Raw genomic sequence first — 8055 nt, forward strand, 5'->3', positions numbered from 1 at the left:
TTTGTCTCTAAGGAGAGGCAAACTCTCAGGAAAAAGGATGCCACTAATTAACTCAGCTTTGTTCCAATATTGACTGCAGATTCTGTGAATGCTTATAGATAAACAGGAAAGAAGGAACACAGAAGTGAAGCAGGAAAAACAGACGGGAGTGTCCGGAAGGTTCTGACTCCACTTAGCAATAACTAATCCTGGAGGTTCCAAAAGGAAGGAACACTGAGCAGTGCAATCGGCAGGATGCAAACCTGCATGGGCAGATCCCAGTGGAGTTCCAATCCATGGCCTTAATCACTCAGCTATGACTGGAGATCTCAAACTGGAAAAATGTTGTTCATGTAAAATCATGGAAATGTTACAGCAGAAACTGAGAGCATTCAGCCCCACCTATTCCCACTCACCCTGCAATTCCTACAGCCTCCCTTGTTCTCCCTACCAAGACAAACCACTTCATATATCAACGCCCCAAGCTTATCCTAAGGGATTTGATGAAACGTCTGAAAGGACGAACCAACAGAAACTTTGGCAGTGATGAGATTCAGATCTATGACTCGATAGAGACTGCAGCCTAAATCTAGCCTTGGATCAGTCGCACATGCTACTGCTGGCAATATGATAGTAACCATTGCCTTGAGTGGTATTGGTACTGAATTAGATCATAACAAATAGGAACAGGAATAGACCATTTTATCGCTCAAGCCCCTCACAGTTCCATAAAATCAGAGCCAGGGTAACGCCACACATGGAGGCCATTCAACCTGGGTCAGAGGATCGTCAGCCATCAGCTCTTTGACCCTGCTCCGTTGATCTGGTTGTGGTCTCAACTCCACTTTCCTGTCTGTCCATTACTACCACCACCCCCAACCCCCGCTGCCACCCATAACCCTTGACTCGCTTGTCTATCAAAAATCTGTCTAATTCTGCCTTGAATAAATTCAATAACACCCTTCTGGGGAACATTCCTCACACTAACGACCCTCTGAGAAAACAAAAAAAAACCTCTTCATCTTTGTCTGAAATGGGGGACCTCTTATTCTTCTGGAACCAATTCTTCTGCCCTTTCCCTGGACATGCTGCAGGTTATGGTCCAATTCCTTTTTGAAATCCATGACTGAATCTGCCTCCCCGACACTCTATATCTAACCCAGCTGCCGGCTCCATCCCTCCCCGCTCACTGGGCAGTTTCTCACCCAATAAACAGCCGCCACACCGCTTGGTGCAACCCCGGGACGGGGAGTTTCTTATTAAGAGATTGAGGATTCCACTGGGTATTTGTGAAGCCTCATCCACTCAGCTGCCGCCATTTTCCCCACCTACTCGGCCGCCTCCATTCCTCCCCACCCACCGTCTCCATTCACTCCTGTTGCTCAGCTCAAGTTAGAGCCCGCAATGCGCATGCTCCTGGCAGAGTCCAGTACTGCGCCTGTGCAGGGAAATCCTGCAGTGAGGATAGGGCACATTCTATCCCGCAGTGAAGGCCGGGTAGGATCACCACCATCGAAAGGCCACGAGGTTGAATTGAAAATTATGCTTTGTGATTCGAAGACAATGAAGCCAATAGAACAATGTATACAATTATTTTTTTGAAATCACTTGTTCATTCTAGCTGCCGAGACTCCAAAGGGTTCACATCCAACTGTTGGGGTTTGTTCTGCTGTTGATTACTCCTAGAACAGAAGTGGAGGTTTCATGCACTTTGGGTGCTGGAACAAATTATTTAATCATTCTGTACATTATCTCCACGGCTCCAATTGTAAACGGAGTAGAAAACATAATTCTGTCTTTAACATGTTGCCTTTTCCATGCCTCGGCTCTTACCCAGCATTCGCTGCGGGGTAGAATGTGCCCTATCTCAATCACAGGGGCTCCTCGCGCAGGCGCAGCGGTGGGTTGTGAATGGAGCATGCGCAGTGCAAGGTTCAGGTTGGCGCATGCGCAGTCCGGATGTTGCTGCTGCGGGGAGGCGGTTATCTTGACTCCGCAACCCGAGAGAAACGGCCGATTGTAAGAAGGATGGAGGCGGCGGAGTGGGCGGCGGCTGTTTATCGGGTGAGAAGCTGCCGGGTGAGCGGGGAGGGGTCCGGCGGCTGGGTTAGACAGGAGGATTCACAAACACCCGGTGGAGACCCCAAACCCCCAGTAAGAAGATCCCGGGTCCGGGTTTGAACCGGCGGCAGCTGCTCGGGGTTTTCCCTCTGACAGGCCCGGGGGTCAACGGCCGCCATCTTTATAGGGGTCAGTGTGCGGCGGGGCGCATGCACAGCCACGGAGGGTTCAGCCCCGCCCCTCATTCACTCCGATTGGCTGGAGGACCAGCCACTGCTGCTCGGTCCTCCAGACCCTCCCCCTTCCTATTGGTCAGAGTCACAGAGAGAAACAGCATAGAAACAGGCCCTTCGGCCCATCGTGTCTGTGCCGGCCATCGAGCACCTTCCTATTCTAATCCCATTTTCCAGCACTTGGCCCCTAACCCTGTAAGCTGTGGCGTTTCAGGTGTTCATCTAAATCTTCTCAAATGTTGTGAGGTTTCCTGCCTCTACCACCCCCTCAGGCAGTGAGTTCCAGACTCCAACCACCCTCCAGTTGAAAAGAAATTCCTTAAATGCCCTCGAAACTTCCTGCCCCTTACCTTAAATCGATGCCCCCTGGTTATTGACACCTCTGCTAAGGGGAAATGCTTCTTCATTTCACTCTATCCCTGCCCCTCATAATTTTGTATAGCTCTATCAGCTATTCCCTTCACTCTTAACAAAAACAGAAATACCTGGAAAAACTCAGCATGTCTGGCAGCATCGGCGGAGAAGAGCAAAGTTAACGTTTCCTGTCCTCATGACCTTTCAACAGAACTAAGTAAAAATAGGGAAGGGGATGAAATATAAGCTGGTTTAAGGAGGGGGGGGAGTTGTTGGGACAAGCAAGCAGTGATAGGAGGAGATAACCAAAAGATGTCACAGACAGAAGAACAAAGAGGTGTTGAAGGTGGTGATATTATCTAAGAGAGTGTGCTAATTAAGAGTGGAGCACAGGACAAGCAAGGTACAGATAGCCCTAGTGGGGGTGGAGTGAAATAAACAATGGGTAGAATACATTTTAAAATAATGGAAATAGGTGGGAAAAGAAAAATCTATATAAATTATTGGAAAAAAACAAAAGGGAGAGGGAAGAAATGGAAAGGGGGTGGGGATGGAGGAGGGAGTTCAAGATCTAAAGTTGTTGAACTCAATATTCAGTCCGGAAGGCTGTAAAGTGCCTAGTCGGAAGATGAGGTGCTGTTCCTCCAGTTTGCGTTGAGCTTCACTGGAACAATGCAGCAAGCCAAGGACAGACATGTGGGCAAGAGAGCAGGGTGAAGTGTTAAAATGGCAAGCGACAGGGAGGTCTGGGTAATGCTTGAGGACTCTCAGCTTCTTCCTCGAACAGAGGCCTGAACAATCCCCATCCACCACTACTCTCCTCCGTCTGGCTGAACTTGTTCTCACACTGAACGATTTCTCCTTTAACTCCTCTCACTTCCTCCAAATAAAAGGTGTGGCTATGGGTATCCACATGGGCCCCAGCTATGTCTGTATTCTTTGTTCCAGTCTTACTCCGGCCCCCTCCTACAACTCTTTCTCCGGTACATCGATGATTACTTCGGTGCTGCTTCGTGCTCTCGTCGGGACCTGGAAAATCTTATTAATTTTGCTTCCAATCTCCATCCCTCCATCATTTTCACATGGTCCATCTCTGACACTTCCCTTCCCTTCCTTGACCTCTCTGTGTCAATTTCTGGTGATAGACAGTCACCAATATCCATTACAAGCCTACCGACTCCCACAGCTACCTCGATTGCAGCTCCTCACACCCGGCTTCCTGTAAGGACTCCATCCCATTCTCTCAATTACTTCGCCTCCGTTGCATCTGTTCTGATGATGCTACCTTCAAAAACAGTTCCTCTGACATGTCCTCCTCCTTCCTTAACCAAGGTTTTCCACACACGGTGGTTGACAGGGCCCTCAACCGTGTCTGGCCCATCTCCTGCGCATCCGCCCTCATGCCTTCTCCTCCCTCCCAGAAACATAATAGGGTCCCCCTTGTCCTCACTTATCAACCCACCAGCCTCCGCATTCAAAGGATCATCCTCTGCCATTTCCGCCAACTCCAGCATGATGCCACACCAAACACACCTTCCCTTCACCATCCCCCCGGCGACATTCCATTGGGATCATTCCCTCCGTGAGACCCTGGTCCACTCCTCCATCACCCCCTACTCCTCAACCCCCTCCTACAGCACCTCCCCATGCAAACGCAGAAGATGCAACACCAGCCCCTTCACTTCCTCTCTCCTCACCATCCAAGGGCCCAAACACTCCTTTCAAGTGAAGCAGCATTTCACTTGCATTTCCCCCAATTTAGTCTACTACATTCATTGCTCCCAATGCGATTTCCTCTGCATTGGAGAGACCAAACGCAGACTGGGTGACCGCTTTGCAGAACACCTTCGGTCTGTCCACAAGCATTACCCAGACCTCCCTGTCGCTTGCCATTTTAACACTCCACCCTGCTCTCTTGCCCACATGTCTGTCCTTGGCTTGCTGCATTGTTCCAGTGAAGCTCAAAGCAAACTGGAGGAACAGCACCTCATCTTCCGACTAGGCACTTTACAGCCTTCTGGACTGAATATTGAATTCAACAACATTAGATCTTGAACTCCCTCCTCCATCCCCACCCCCATTGTTTCTTCCCCCTTCCTTTTGTTTTTTCCAATAATTTCTATAGATTTTTCTTTTCCCACCTATTTCCATTACCTTAAAATGTTTTCCACCCATCGTTTATTTCACCCTCACTAGAGCTACCTTGCTTGTCCTGTCCTCCACTCTTAATTAGCAAATTTTTTTAGATAATATCACCACCTTCAACACCTCTTTGTTCTTTTGTCTGTGACATATTTTGGTTATCTCCTGCTATCACTGCTTGCTTGTCCCAACAATCACCCCCCCCGCCCAACCTTAAACCAGCTTATATTTCACCCCTCTCCTATTTTTACTTAGTTCTGTTGAAAGGTCATGAGGACCCAAAACGTCAACTTTGCTCTTCTCTGCCTGATGCTGCCAGACATGCTGAGTTTTTCCAGGTATTTCTGTTTTTGTTTTGGATTTCCAGCACCCGCAGCTTTTTTGTTTTTACCCCCTTCAGCCTTCTCTGCTCTAAGTAAAACAAACCCAGCCTATCCAGTCTCTCTTCATAGCTGAAACTCTCCAGCCCAGGCAACATCCTGGTGAATCTCCTCTGCACCTCTCCAGTGCAGCTGGTGAGGCTGCAACTGGAGCCAGAGATGCCGTCAATCACTCCCCAGTCATTTTGAGCTGGAGTAAGAGCAGTGCAGAAACCCTAGTATGTGGGTGGGGAGGATTCAGAAACACCTGCTGGAGGCAGGAAACTACCAATAAGAACCTTGGGCTTTTCACCCCGACAGGCCCAGTATAATGGCCACCATCTTGCTTCAGCAGCGAGCTTTGCGCATGCCCGGCTATCCTGGTGAAACAAGAGTAGGCGGGGCTTCAGGGTCCCAGTGACCAGGAGAAAAGTTCATTGATTTTATTCTCACTCTGCACACAGGGGTTTGAGAACTGAACTGAACCAGAGCAGATGGAGGGAGAAAACTGGGAGTGGAGGAAATATATGGGGGAGATGGTATGATGATTTTGGAATTTAGCACAGAAAATGGGAGTGTGTTTGGGCCAAGGGTTCGCAGCTTTGGGAAATGAGAAAGTAAAAACAAGAATTGTCTGCTCTGGATTCCTATGCTATACTTACAGTGATTACTTTTGTAACCTCTCTTTACAGGTCTTAGAAAGGAAGGACCTGGAGATGTGCACTGAAACTAAAGATCTTGGCTGAGTCAATTGGTTATCCAGAACCTGAATACCATCGACCTTTGAAGGTGGAAGGGAAAATGTTCGTCCGTTTTGCCTCCAAGAAAATAATTGAAATATAAATGTGACTGGACAAGCATCGAGACACATATACCCGAGTGAGAGTGTTTCAGCACACTGACTGTGGAAGGAGCTTTAACCAGTTACACAGCCTGGACAAACATCACACCATTCACAGCAGAGAGAAACTGTCACCTGTTCTGTGTGTGGACAAGGTTCCAATTGATCGGCTCAACTGTAGAAACACAAAGACATTGGCACCATGGAAAAACCTTGGAAATGTGAGGACTGTGGTAAAGGATTCATTTATCCATCCCGGCTGGAATACCATCGACGCAGTCACACTGGGGAGAGGCCGTTCACCTGCTCCAAGTGTGGGAAGGGATTCACTCAGAAAACCTCCCTGATGTTACACCAGAGAATTCACACTGAGGAGAGGCCCTTCAGCTGCACTTACTGTGGGAAGAGGTTCAGGTATTCATCCACCCTCACTACACACCAGCGAGTTCACACTGGGGAGCGACCGTTCACCTGCTCCATGTGTGGGAAGGGATTCACTCAGTCAGCCAGCCTGCTGAATCACCAGCGAATTCACCGTTCACCTGCTCCATGTGTGGGAAGGGATTCACTCAGTCAGCCAGCCTGCTGAATCACCAGCGAATTCACACTGGGGAAAAGCCGTTCACCTGCTCTGTGTGTGGGGAAGGTTTCACTCGGTCATCTAGTCTTTTGTCACACCAGCAAATTCATACTGAGGAGAAGCCTTTCAGCTGCACCTCCTGTGGAAAGAGTTTCGGGCATTCATCCACACTTGCTGTACACCAACGTACTCACACTGGGGAGAGACCGTTCACCTGCTCTGTGTGTGGGAAGGGATTCACTCAGTCATTTGACCTGGTTAGACACCAGCGGCTTCACACCGGGGAGAGACCATTCACCTGCTCCGTTTGTGGGAAGGGATTTGCTCGATTATTCAGCCTCCAGTTACACCAACGAATTCATACTGAGGAGAGTCCATTCAGCTGCACTACTTGTGGAAAGAGTTTCAGACAGTCATCTGTCCTCATTGAACACCAGCGAATTCACACTGAGGAGAAGCCATTCAGCTGCACTTCCTGTGGAAAGAGGTTCAGACATTCTTCTGCCCTCACTGTACACCAGCGCACTCACACTGGGGAAAGGCCATTCACCTGTTCTGTGTGTGGGAAAAAATTTACTCAGTCATTTGATCTGGTGAGACACCAGCGAATTCACACTGGGGAGAGACCGTTCACCTGCTCCGCGTGTGGGAAGGGATTTGCTCGGTTATCCAGCCTTCAGTCACACCAGCGAATTCACACTGAGAAGAGCCCATTCAGCTGAAATATCTGTGGAAAGAGTTTCAGACAGTCATCTAAGCTGACTGTACACCAGCGAATTCACATTGAGGAGAGACCATTCACCTGCTCCGTGTGTGGAAAGGGATTCACAAGGTCCTCCAACCTGCAGACTCACCAGTAAATTCATAAACGACTGCGGGGTTGGATTCTGCAGTTTCTGCTGCTGTTAATCACGTCCAGGATTGATAGTCTGACAATAATTAGGTTTGTTCCTGCTGATGTTAACAGCCGTTTAACTGGCTGGAGTTTAATATTCTGGAGCTGTCACTGATTTTCTGGACTGCAGTGCCCCTTTTTAAAAGCACCATCTGTGATCCTAATTCAAGAGTTCTCAACCGGAACTAAATTACAACAAAATTAGGAACTATTACTTCAATCCTAAATTTATCTTTGGTACGAACTCTACAATTCAGTGTGTGAGGTTCCACTGATTAACATCTCCAATTAGAAAGTGCTGATTAATCCTTGCTGACAATTCTGACTCACTTGCACATTACTCACAGTGACACCTCTGTTATGTAATTAAATTATCAAGGAAGATAAACAAAATAGTGAAGTATTTTATAGGCTCATCAATGAAAGCTTCATCAGTCAATGTTGATATTGCTGAATCTTGGAAGTGGCTGAGTTCAATCATTTCTGACACAGCAGTAGCAACATTTGGGAAAGGTGGAACCACAACAAAGTCTGGTTTGAGACCTACTCAGCAGAGATGAATCTGTCATTGAAGCAAAAAGCAAAGGCTACCCGATTACAACATAAACCCA

At 48.1% G+C, this 8055-nt stretch overlaps 1 pseudogene; it reads left to right on the forward strand.

Annotated features, from left to right (window-relative positions):
- Positions 1 to 6512: 6512 nt before the first annotated feature.
- On the forward strand, positions 6513 to 7823 carry LOC121292946 (annotated as a pseudogene).
- The last annotated feature ends 232 nt before the right edge of the window (positions 7824 to 8055 follow it).

The sequence above is a fragment of the Carcharodon carcharias genome, chromosome 21, assembly GCF_017639515.1.
Source record: "Carcharodon carcharias isolate sCarCar2 chromosome 21, sCarCar2.pri, whole genome shotgun sequence".
NCBI classification, from domain to species: domain Eukaryota; kingdom Metazoa; phylum Chordata; class Chondrichthyes; order Lamniformes; family Lamnidae; genus Carcharodon; species Carcharodon carcharias.